At 44.3% G+C, this 13,327-nt stretch overlaps 1 protein-coding gene across 12 annotated transcripts in view; it reads right to left on the bottom strand.

The window, feature by feature from the left end:
- LOC144668247 (A-kinase anchor protein 13-like) overlaps positions 1 to 13,327 on the bottom strand; it is a 385,814-nt gene that overhangs the window by 246,869 nt on the left and 125,618 nt on the right. The window lies entirely within an intron of this gene.

The raw sequence follows: 13,327 nt of genomic DNA, 5'->3' as shown, positions 1-13,327 counted from the left end.
ATTTGGAGGGATCAAAATAAGGATGAAAATAGTCATTTCTGGAGGAGAGAAACTGAGACCATAATGGAGAGAAAATGAAGCAAAGACAAGTAAAATGGAGGGAAGACGCGTTGTAGAAAAAGCAAGATAGAACAGGGAACAGATCATTTAAGAAACCAACTGACATCCACGAAATAGCACCAATGGCAGATAATCAGGGCAGCAGTCAGAAAAACAATCATTTTGATGCTGCTGGCCTATTTAATTCTGATTCTGGTATTCAACGAGCGATGTATTTGTGTTCCCGTGCCATGACCTAATCAAAGGTGTGGGAAAAGAACTTTCTGCTTTACATTCATTTCCCTTCTGAGAAGGGCAGACAACATTACTGCTGAGACAAGCTAGCTCAAAATAGGATGCCTTTCTGCTTAAATTTGTTACTCAAGTATAAACAGAGAATTGCATGTAATACATGACAAGGTAACTGTATCCCTGCATTTTCACCTAATTTTAGTCAAGATTCATAGCATCATCTCTTAGGCTTTCCCAGGGGCTTAAGTGAGACACTCATCTCCTTCCATTTTTCCTTCCTTTGATAGATATATAGAATATAAAAACCCAAGGGTAATATCTTTTAAACACTACCACACTGATCTTCCCTTTTACTCTTTTCAATCTTCGTGGTGAACCTCTGCACTAAGGGCCTTTTTTTTGTGGTGTGCAGCTAACTCATTTAAGCGTGCGAGCCCTTTGAACTTCTTTGCACAGACAGACACACGTGGTAACTTAAAGGAGTTGATCAGTGCACAGCCTACACCGAAACTTGCAGGTTACTGCATGGCTGCGCAGCTTAACGACAACGTAAGTCTCAGCTCTTAACCTAGATTACCGAACAACACAGACAAAAAAAAAGCTGCCCAATATTATTCTCCACTTGTATCTTTTTTCATTTGTTCTCTGGACGCGGGCGTCAATTATTGTCCATCCTGGCTGCCCGCAAAAGGTTAAGAGCCAACCATGCTGATGTGGGACTGGAGTCATATATAAGACCAGACCTGGCTAAGGACAGCAGATTAAAAATCCTAACTGATTCACTAAAAGTCAGAGAGCTTCATGGTCACTTTTACTGATTCCAGCTTTTTATTTCCAATTTAAAAATGAAAAGACTGAATTCAAATCTCAAACTGCTTTGTGTAGGATTGACAACTGTCCCTGGAGGTTTCATCGCATATCTTGCCATCACGCTCCAGCCACTATTTGGCCAACACATCCGTCCTTATGAGGCACTGCCTATCTATGTCAATTGGAAAGCAAAACGATTCACTGCCCGACTGGATGATGAATGACTGTCAGCCAAACAGCCTATTTCTCGTTTTCAATGTTTTCATATCTGGTAAAAATAAATGTTCAAAGAAAATTACAAAAAAAAAAAATAATAATTTTTTATTGTCCCTATGATTTTTCTCCAGGGTTGCACACGGCAGTGAACTGGAGATGGAACTTCCATTTCTGGAGACTCCAGGCCGATCCTGGAAGGTTGGCAACTGTCCTTTGGTGGGTTCTGAATTTATGCTTACTAAACTATTTGTCCAGACCTCAGGATTGATTAATCCAGTAGCACAACCACTACACGATTATGCCCCATCAATTACAAACAGGTCGATTCAATGTATGTCATTTGACAAATACAATACCCACTGAATGTTTCATGGTTATATGGGCAGTTTAGATTAGTTGGCTAGTTCAAGTGAAGTATGGTAAAAAAAAAGTTTCATTTGCACCGCCAGGCTATTCCACTCAAACAGTGGAGTGAGCTATCCCTGAATCTTAGCACATCCTTGCACTAGCATGTAGGAATGCACTACCCATCCCATAATACATTTTGAACATTTAAAAGCATTCCCTTAAACATTGGCAACTGCCCATGATTTAATGTGACAATGCATGAGCCAAACTGCAAGATGGACTTTGCAAGGTAGCAGAAATTGTTGGTAGTAAAAGTTATTTCCACATTTTAACAGGTCGTTTTGAGGTTAATTTTTCATCCAATGGACTAAAATTAATCAGCCTTGAATACATTCAATGCCCCAAATTGCTCTCTGGGGAAGAACTCCACAGACTAACAACCCTCTGAGAGAAAAAATTCTCATCTCAGTCTTAAATGGGAGACCCCAAAATTTTTAAATTGTGCCCCCTAGTTCTAGACTTCCCCACAAGGCGAAACATTCTCTCAGCATCCAAGACCTAAGGGAATGAGGAGAAACACCTCAAGGGGAAACCAATAGCTCTTTCAATGGGTCAATAAGTTTTTTCAGTGAATAATTGTGCCTTGCAGTTAAGGTGGCTCACCTCCACCTTCTCAAGGGCAATTGGGGATGGGCAATAAATGCTGGCCTAGCCAGCAATGCTCACATCCAGTGAAAGAATAAATAAAGGAAGTTTCCAAATTTGATCGACCATATGTGCTGAATTAGTTAATTCCAACTGGGGTTGTGTAAGGCATTCCGACAAACAGCCACAGCTTCCTTAACCTGGGAAACATTTGGCCAGGCATCTGCCCAATTGTTAGTCAGTGATCATTGCACGTGTGAACACAAGGCAAAGACAACATTGGTTTGGCAATGGTGCTCTACTCCATCCCCCATGGGCAAGGAGCCTGTCCACAATCGCCATGAAGATTCCCACTTGATTAATGGCAACTTGGGCAAATGTACAAGAGACAAGCACCCACAGTGAAACCACACACTGGAGAGGACGCAGTACCATCGGGGAAGAGGAGTGAAATTTGGACATCAAAAAAAAAGGATTGAAAAGGAATCCAAAATTAAGAAAATAGCCTTTAATACGTTAAAACGCTGAAAAGTCGGGCAACACTCTAGTGAGCTTGCAGTGCCACTTAACCGAATCCCAATTCAGCCTGGCTGTCAGGGTGAGTTGCTAAGCAGAAAGGAGTCGCTTCCCAACAGGGAGACAACTGAGAAGCACAAACAGGTTCTTCAGTGCCATTGTCAGGGGGGTGTACTAGCAACCAGCCAGACAACAAGATACACAAATTGCAAGCTTGTGTTTCAGAAGGGAAATGGTGCATGATGAAACATGGTCTCTTAAAAGGTGAATGGGAGGAGAGAGAGAGAGAGAAAGAGAGAAAGAAAAAGAGTGAGAGAATAGAAAAATACAGGTTATAGCTCCTAAAACAAGGCCACATTTTCATTAGAATGAGGGTCATTTATAAAAACAACATTAAGATAAAGAGGTATCAGGAATTTGCCTGAAAACAAAATTCACATTAACTAGAGTATCATTCTGCACACTGGCAACAGTACAACTGGGTTATTTTTATTTTACAAATGGTCTTTGAAATGGACACCATTCTAATGCACATTAATCATTGTATCGGATGGCCTTTGAACCACGCATTTCTCTCATGCTACACACAAAAAAAAAATCAGAATTTCTGAGTTATGAGACAATTTAGCATTTCCCACTGTGCACCAGCACCGAGGAGGCCAGAATTTGCACAGTTGGTGAGGGGACATGAGTTAATAAAATATCTACTTATCTGTAAATAAACATAACACAACGCCAAACACAATCATCTGAACTGAATTCGCATTTATATAGTGCCTTTCACAATTTCAGGATGTTCCAAAGCACTTTACAGCCAATTAGGAGCATTTGAAATGTAGTCACTATGTAATGTAGGAAATGTAGCAGCCATTTCGTGCACGGTAAGCTCCCACAAGCAGCACCGTGATAATCACTAGATGATCCATTTAATAATCATGCTCAAAATCGTGATCTATTTCATTTCTTTTTGCCTTCATTGGTCTAATAATGTCACTTCCGTTGCTGCAATCCATAAAATTCTCCCATAGCGATAGCATGGCTTTTCCTTTGAGTAGCTGATACTGCGGTGTGGAATTTAGAATGGGGAGAGGAAGTGGGTGGGGGAATGAGGGGTAGTTCCCAAGGGTGTACCGATATTTTTAGGAGTTGAATCTAATCCTCACTTGTAAAAATGACTGATTTTGACCTACAGCAACAGTGACTGTCATTCACAACACGACAGTGTGTGCTGTTCAAAAAAAAACAAAGCACCTGTCCCTTGAAAACAAAAGGTAATTCATTGTTTAAAGCTGTGGATACTTCCCACTGTGTTCAACACATTTTTACTAACCCTGGGAGCAATTTCAAGTTACCCTGTTGGGCGGAAAGTGGGCGGGTTCAGGGCAGATGCCTGCTTTACACCTCAGCTAATTTGATTTCCATTACAGAATCACAGAATGATTACAGCACAGGAGGCGGCCATTCATTCATTCGTATCCATGCTAGCCCTCTATAAGAACTCAGCTAACCCCACTCCACCCCTGCCGCCCTCCCACCACCACACACGCCACCCCGCCCACCCCCGCCTCATAGCTCTTTGGTGCTTGTATTTAAATGACTCTCTTATTCAATTCCCTCTTGAAAGCCAAGATTGAACCTGCCACCATCACATGCTCAGGTGGTGGGTTCCAGGTCCTGACCACTCACCAGGTACAAAAAGATTGTCCTCGTGTCGCCTTTGGCTCTTTTGTCAATCACCTTAAAACGACGTCCTCCAATTCTCGACCCTTCCACCCATGGGAACGGTTTCTCCCTATCTACTCTGTCCAGACTCCTCATGATTCACCAACACCCACCCCCCCACCCCCCACCCCTCCAATCCGGGTGCTCTGCAGCCATTCACCACCATTTTCGATGCTGGCACCAGGGAGGCAACATATCATCATGGCCACAGCTACGGCTGCAGAAACATCTGTCTGCCCCTCTGACTGTTAAATCCTCCACCGCTTTTAACTTCAATGGAGAATAAAATCAGACAGTATGTAAAGTGACTGGCTGCCAAAGCCCACCAGTTTCCCACTGGGCACGTCAGGTTAAATTTATCCCCCCCCTCTGTCTGCAATAATGATACTTCAAATTTAAAAGTCAGTCAGAGCAAAATCAGAGGAACAATTTCAATTACATAATGTCAGTGGTACTATACAATTTTGGTTGTGGGTTGGCACAATCTGTACAGTGCAAACTTGGTGTGACAGCACTTGAGCCTAATTTAGAGAAATGGCATAAACTAGCTCCAGGCGGTGGGAACTTATAATCATATCGAATCATAAAGCCTAACAGTGTAGAGGCAAGCCTCTCTTAATGTTATGCCTGTGGCAACTCAAACAGAAGCTATCTACTCGAATCCCATTTCCCTGTTTGTTTCTGTCTCTATCCTTGACTTTCAAATGCTTATCCAGTTCCCTTTTAAATGATGCAACAGTCTGTGCTTCAAAAACCACTTGTGGCGAGGCATTCTATAATCCACTTACTCCCTTGTGAAAACTTTGCTCGCAATCTCCCCTTTAGGACTAAGGATTGAGTCTATGGTCCCTTGTTACTGATCTGTCATGTCTTGCATCACTTCAGCTTCGATTACGCTGCAGCACACCTTAACCCAAAAACAAACAGAAACTGATGGTTTCCCTGCAAAAGAGCAGAAGTACTTCCATTCTATCAAGTGCTTTGACCTAAGGCGCTATATGAATGCAAACAGATTATCCCCCGTGATCATTATTTGTAAACTGTAAACGAATTTGTGAACGTTTATGATCCCGCTACAAAGAGCGAACAAATCAAATCTTCCGATTTGGTTATCCTGCATTACTTTAAAAGTCACGAAAGGAAAGAAATATTTATTTAAAACCGTTAGACAAACATCAGTCGAATAAGGAGTGGGGACTCGATAAAAAATTGATATTTTTATCAACTGGAATAAATTTTGCATGATTTCTGCTTCTGAAATTATTCCGGCAACAAATGCATAACCTTCAAAATATCTTCATTTCACTTCTGTCAAAGGAGGTCTCGAGTGCTTCCCTCTTCTTGACCGTCAACCCAAGATCGTGGCTGCTGCAGTGTCATGTGAGCAGCTGATTAATGGCACAAACCAAGAGCTGTTGCAATAGCTTCCTGATCTCCTGCCAGAAAAAAAATCCAACCTGCCAAACTTCCCACACGGCTGCTTCTGCCGGCAGAAATTTTGTTGCAAATGATTTTCGATTCTCGCACGAGGAAGACCAAAATGCAGAGCTCCCCAATCGCTGAACCAAGATTGGTGCTGCGAGCATTAACTTAGGGGCAACCTTTGTCTTGCCCACAAAAGCCTCAAGCTTTTCTGTGCTCTCAGCAAACAGCAGAATCAAATTCCTGAGATGCCAGTCCTTCAGTACAGTTGCTTCTGTCTGTCCACAGTTATATACATTTTCAATAAAAGGGCACATTTTTGAAGTGATTTTCTGCTGATCTTTCTTCTTATTACTGATTAAGATATCTGCTCTACCCTTTTTACCCCAACTTAATTCTCCTTTTTTTTTAAGAGCATAAGTCTCTTTTGGTAATCTTCCAAGAGCTCAACAGTTTTCATGGATCTGGTCTTCTGTCTCCAGAACAAGTGACCCCAGTGCCACACAGCACAACATACTCAGCTGGTTCAGTGTTTGGTTAGGGTTTAAAATTACAATTGAGGGGTGGGGGGGTACTCCCAGGGGCCAGTCTTTATGGGAGGGGTGGGGGGGCACCCAAAGTTGAAAGGAGGCTGTTGATGGAGACGCCCAATGCCCTCTTGCTGCCGGAGACCTGAGTTGGCTCCCCCTCTACGCCTGAACTCCTCCTGCCAGCCTGAGGCTGGGTGGGAAACAGCCCTCAAGTGGTCATTAATTGGTCACTTAAGGGCCTCAACTGGGGCAAGGGGAGGTAGGCCAGCCTAGGCCTGGTCCATCCCTCCTTCCACCACCTGGAAGTTCTCCTCCAAGCCACTCACCATCCTGACTTGGAAATATATCGTCATTCCTTCACTGTTGCTGGGTCAAAATCCTGGAACTCCCTCCCTAACAGCACAGTGGGTGTACCTACACCATGCAGGACTGCAGCGGCTCAAGGCGGCAGCCCACCACCACCTTCTCAAGGGCAACTAGGGGTGGGTAATAAATGCTGGCCCAGCCAGCGAAGCCCACATCCCGTGAATGAATTAAAAAAGCAGAGAGGTCGGGCCGGGCGAGTGCCCAGTGAGATGGCAATGTGAGGAATTTTACAGCCGCCCCCACCCCGCAGCCAGCAAACCCACCGGGGCAGAATTTTATGTTCCCCGCTACGTCTTTGGCCTCCACTCTGCTGGAAGCCCATCACCAATGGTTCATTTAGAAAACAGGAGGCCGCATTGGCCAGGTATCGGGTTTCCATTTGCCAAATCAGCCTCTAAATTGAAACAAGAGAAAGGTGAATATAAAACTGCGCTTTCTTCCAACGGGTATATATTTTAAAATGCCGAGGCCCAGAATCGCCTGTGCTAATTAATGAGGCTCCTGTTTATTATGCAGGTTTAAGGTTAAAATCAGCCGATATAATCCAGATTCTAAAGGAAATCTATTAATTTCAAGCTTCCAAAAAAGGTGAAGTATAGCATTACTTTTCTTTCATGCTGTTCTTGGTAGAAACAGACACTTAGATTGGTGTCATTCGCATTATTGAGTACAATAAAATAAGTGAACTGCAAGCATGCGAGATAGTAGGACTCATTATTATACGTCAAAAATAAAGTTCAATGACACACCATCACTTGAAAATGACCTAAACGTTGGGAATGCTGCAAACAACAGAATGCAGCACGGAATCCACGTACTTATCACAGACCCGGTCTTCACCAAAAAACAACCCACTATTAGCATCTCGGCCTTTCTTATTCACAGAATCAGAACATTGCAGCACAGGGGGAGGCCATCACTCCACCGAGTGTTTGCTTGCTCTTTGACAGAGATGGCTAAGTAGTCCCTCTTTCCTCATAGCCCTGCAATCCCCTTTTGAAAGTTACCATTGGATCAGCTTCTACCAGTTTCTACTTACTTACACCATCAAACACCCTCATAATTTTGAGCACCTCTAGCAAATCTGCCCTTCATCACCTCAGCGCCAAGATAAATCCTAGTTTCTTCAGTCCTTCTATTTAACTGAAGTCCCTCATCCCTGGTATTGCTCTGCTAAATCTTCCCTGCACTCTCAAGGGTTTGCCAAGTGTTATGCCCAGAATTGGATACAATACTCCAGCTGAGGCCTAACCAGTGATTTATAAAGAGTTAGCGTAACTTTTGTTTCTGTAGTCCATGCCACTATTGTTAGGAAAGAATGCATAGCTTTAAATTTAATTTATATTTTGTATTTGGGTGTTAAGAAAGGTGAAACCTAGTCTGAGTTTCATTTAGAGCTTTTTGTGAGCTGAGTACCGGGAAGTCAGGGGCCTTGTTTGTATACGTGCATTTTTAATGAAGTTTTTCAACTCTTGAAGTGAAGAGATGGGTTACCAAGGGATTAGTAATTTAGTAAAGTTTTAAAAAAGCAGAAAAAACTGTGCTGTTGCCTAGCAACAGGGGTCCAGAGGCACACAGAAGGGTAGTCAGTTAGTGGGTGTGTATACCAGAGAGTGCAGGCAGAAAGTTTAATCTCTCGAATAAGAGATCCTGCAAGCCTGCTGAGGAACCGAGTGAACTCATGTGGTGGCTCTGAAGTTAAAGTAATAGTGAGTTTAGATTGTGATTTTTGCGTGTCTCAGGGAGAGGTACCAGCTGAGGAAAAGCATCTAGTGAATGCTCAGAAGTCTGCTGGAAGAAAACTGTTTGAAACTGAGCTAACCCAAGCAGGAGACGTTGGTGTTAAGACAATGGTAAATCTTCACTGGGTTTTGTATCTGTAAGGGTTGCTGGGATAAAAGGAATAGTGAGAGTTTGAATCATTTTCTGGTATCTGTATTGAAATCTTTCCAACCATTTTGTCTAGTGTAATGTCGTTCATTTGTTCTTGTTTAATAAACGTTTTATTCTGTGTGTTAACAGTATACTGGCAGATTCTTGTAAATGTGTTCAGTAACTGACCTCCATGGTTTCTTAAAAATTGAAGTTAGGATCTACCAAGCCAGGTTTCACTCTGGGGTCTGACTAGTCTGGTATTAACATCAGCTGGGATCATAACCCTATCCATTAAGATATATATTTTTTTGGAAAAATATACTTTATTCATAAAATATCTGGAAGAACATTACAAAACATTTCTAAATGGCCATCACAAAAAGTGCAATCAGATTCAACTTTTACACATGGATCACGAGGTGCTTCAATACAATCAATGAATATTACAGTCATTTCCATATGGTCATTACAGACAGACAGTGCAACGGTATTAGAGTTATCAACATACATCATGTTGCACTCAGAGGTGCTTCAATATAATTATGATACATTTAGTATTCACTACATACATTCATTGTGAGCCATACAGCCTGAGGGGTCTATACCTTTCTCAGCCCCTCAGTGCACTATGGCAGAAAGGTCTTAGACAGCGACCTTTCCCCATTGCACCTTTGCGGCGGCTGCCCCAAGCTTTAGTGCGTCCCTCAGCACGTAGTCCTGGACCTTGGAATGTTCCAGTCTGCAACACTCGGTCGGGGACAACTCTTTGCGCTGGAAGACCAACAAGTTTCGGGCAGACCAAAGAGCGTCTTTCACCGAGTTGATGATCCTCCAGCTGCAGTTGATGTTTGTCTCGGTGCGTGTCCCTGGGAACAGCCCGTAGAGCAGAGTCCTGTGTCACAGTCCTGCTCAGGATGAACCTCGACAAAAACCACTGCCTCTCTCCAGACCTTCTTTGCAAAGGGACAATCCACAAGGAGGTGAACAACGGTCTCTTCCCCACCACAGCCACCTCGAGGGCAACGCACAGAGGGGGTGAGACTCCTGGCGTGTAGTAAGGATCTGATGGTGAGGTTCTTTCTCACCATCAGCCAAACTACATCTTGTTGCTTGTTGGAAAACCCTGGCGATGAGGCATTTTGCCAGATAACTTTGACAGTCTGCTCGGGGAACCATCCCACAGAATCCACCCTCTCCTTTTCCCGCAGGGCCTCTAGGATCACTGCCTGATGGACTTGTGGTCAAAGGTGTTTCTCTGCATAAATTTTTCCACGACGGACAGGTGGTACGGCACGGTCCAACTACTTGGAGCGTTCTGCGACAGCGTGGACAGACCCATCCTTCGCAACACTGGAGACAGATAGAACCTCAGCGCATAGTGACACTTGGTGTTTGCGTACCGAGGGTCTACGCACAGCTTGATGCAGCCACACACAAAGGTGGCCATCAGGATGGGGCAACGTTGGGCACATCTTTTCCCCCTTTATCCAGAGGCTTGTACATCACACCCCTGCGGACACAATCCATTTTCAACTTCCAGATAAAGCAAAAGATAGCTCGGGTGATCACTATCGCGCAGGAGTGTGGAATGGGCCAGACCTGTGCCACGTGCAGCAACAGCGAGAGTGCCTCACATCTGATGACCAGGTTCTTACCCGCAATGGAGAGGGAGCATCGCTCCCACATGCCTAGTTTCCTTTCCACCATAGCCACTCGCTCCTTCCAGTTTCTAACGCATGCCCCAGTCCCTCCGAAACATATCCCCAGCACCTTCAGGCTGTCTGACCTGACGGTGAAAGGGACAAAGAGATCGGTCAGCCCAGTTCCCAAAGAACATGGCCTCACTCTTCCCACGATTTACCTTGGCTCCCGAGGCCAGTTCGAAATGGTCGCAGATGTGGATCAGTCTGCGCACCGACAGCGGATCCGAGCAGAAAACAGCGACATCGCCCATGTACAGGGAGGCTTTGACCTGAGTGCCTCCACTGCCTGGGATCGTCACTCCTCTTATGCCCGGATCCTTCCCGATGGACTCAGCAAAGGGTTCTATGCAACACACAAACAGGACGGGGAAGGGGGCAGCCCTACCTGATTCCAGATTTAATTGGAAAGCTTTCTGATTCCCACCCATTGATTGAGACTGCGCTACTGATGTTAGTGTAGAGCAGCTGGATCCAGTTGCAGATTTCCTCCCCAAACCATTTTGGAGAGAACATCCACCATGTAGGTGTGCGATATTCTGTCAAAGGCCTTCTCCTGATCCAGGCTGATGAGGCAGGTGTCCACACCCTTATCCTGCACATAGGCAATCATATCCCTGAGCAGCGCGAGGCTGTCAGAGATCTTCCTGCCGGGTACAGCGCAGTCTGGTCAGGGTGGATCACCAACTCCAGAACAGACTTGACTCAATTGACAATGATCTTGGACAGAATCTTATAGTTCACATGCAACAGTGAGATGGGTTGCCAATTTCTAATTTCCTTCCTTTCCCCCTTGTGCTTGTAGATGAGGGTGATGATGCCTTTCCTCATGGATTCTGACATGCTGCCGGCCAGGAGCATACTCTCGTACACTTCTAGCAGGTCTGGGCCGATCCAGTCCCACAGAGCCGAATACAACTGAGCTGGTAAGCCATCACTTCCGGGAGTTTTGCTGTTCTCGAAGGACTCAAGGGCCTTGGACAGTTCGTCAGGAGTTAGCGGTTTGTCCAGGCTCTCCCATGTACTGTCGTCTAAGACCTCCGTGATAGAGGACAGGAAGGACTGGGAGGTCACGCGGTCTGTGGGCTTCACGTTATACAATCCGGCATAAAAGGATTTGCTGATGCTCAAAATGTCGGACTGCGATGACTTTACTGAGTCACCTTCTTCCTTCAGGCTGCTGATCACAGAGCTCTCTCTGTGTACCTTTTGGAAGAAGAAACGTGAGCACGTCTCATCCTGCTCCACGGAGCGGACTCTGGAACGGAAGATGATCTTGGAGGCCTCCGAGGCAAAGAGCGAGGCTTGCTGGCTCTTCACCTCTTGGAGTTCCTCCTTGACCTCGACCCCCATCAACTGCAACCGGAGCAGGTTCTACTTGTTTTTCTGGAGTCGGGACATTTCCCTCTGTTCCTTTCTAGCTAGCTTTCTGGATGCTTTTGAGGATGAAAAACCTCTTGATGTTTTCCTTGATTGCTTCCCACCAGTGTGTCAGGGACTCAAACAGGGGTTTCACGGTTCTCCAACCTTTGCAATCCCTTGAGTTCCTCAACGTTCTCTGGGGTCAGCAGTTGCACATTCAGCTTCCATGTCCCCCCTGCCAACCCTCTGGTCATCCTGTAAGTGACAGTCATATGCTTTAATTGACAGCTTGATCAATTTGTCCTGCCCCATTCAAAGATCTGTACATATGAATCACCAGGTCACAGTTCCTGCACCCTCTTTAAAATTGTACCATTTCATTTATATTGCCTCTCTTCATTCTTCCTCCCAAAATGCATTTTGGGGCAGAATGTTCTCGGGGGTCTTTAATCCAGGGGCAATTCATTGAGTTTTAATAGCACATTACAATTCCCAAAATCATGGGCTTACTCTCAAAGCTTTTGACTGCACATTTGAATATTGATCCTTTTTAGCTTCAACCTTAACCATTCTCATCCAGCATAATGGATATGGCAAAATGTTAAACACCATCTTGGATGGGTGGGGAGAATGTAATGCCAGGAAAGAACAGCACCACCAGCCTTTTCTTGGCATTTAACATTAAAATGACATATTTGCTTTGAGAAACTGTATCCAACTAAAAAAAAAAAGTTTTCTCAGGGCTCCAAATATTAACAAACGCGATGACTTCATTTGTTCCCCTGCCAGTGAGGAGTGATTTTCTTGTAGACTGCAAGAGCTGCTGCCAGATTCACTTCTGCTCTCGCGTGACTGAGGCCAGAAGTGTAAAAGGCAGAATCTCGTTAGCTGGAGTGGCTGCTCTCTGCAAATCGCCACCATATGAAAGCACCCAACAATAGCAGCAGCAGCAGAGGCAACACTGCAAAGTGCACACGCTGACAGATGAGATATAATTTCAGAGTTTAAACTTCATTGCTACAACTTTGCTCTCCCTCATTCCGCTGTAACTGAGAGCAGCAGCAGCTGTAATAGTTAACATACAAGTATGAAACTCGATAACGTGTTGAGATCTGAGAGAAAGCAACAAAAGTGAAGCTATCTCACTACTGCCCCATGCACCTGTGGAAAAAACTCCCACTAGATCTGAGAAAGCAACTTTCTGCTGCATGAAACAGGGACTTTTAAAGTCAGGTGTTCTTTTAAAAAAAATATTTCCACTGATAAATTTCCATGTTTTTGGATGGTGGTGGTGATGAATCAGTAAATACCAATATCTGCCCAAAATGTGCCATAATTTTCTGACCACAACTCAGGTCCAGGGATGCACATGCGTCATATCTAATGCCCAGGACACACATTGATGAGTCTCAACAACAAATACACTGTATAAGTACAATATACTGTTATAAGCACATACGGCAAAATTATATTTTATAAGCTATTCCATTTTTCTACTTTTGAACCTATGTATGGCTTTAAATA

The sequence above is a fragment of the Cetorhinus maximus genome, chromosome 26, assembly GCF_964194155.1.
Source record: "Cetorhinus maximus chromosome 26, sCetMax3.hap1.1, whole genome shotgun sequence".
NCBI lineage: Eukaryota > Metazoa > Chordata > Chondrichthyes > Lamniformes > Cetorhinidae > Cetorhinus > Cetorhinus maximus.
Note: the sequence above shows the minus strand (reverse complement) of the source record. Positions and strands in the feature narration are given on the sequence as shown.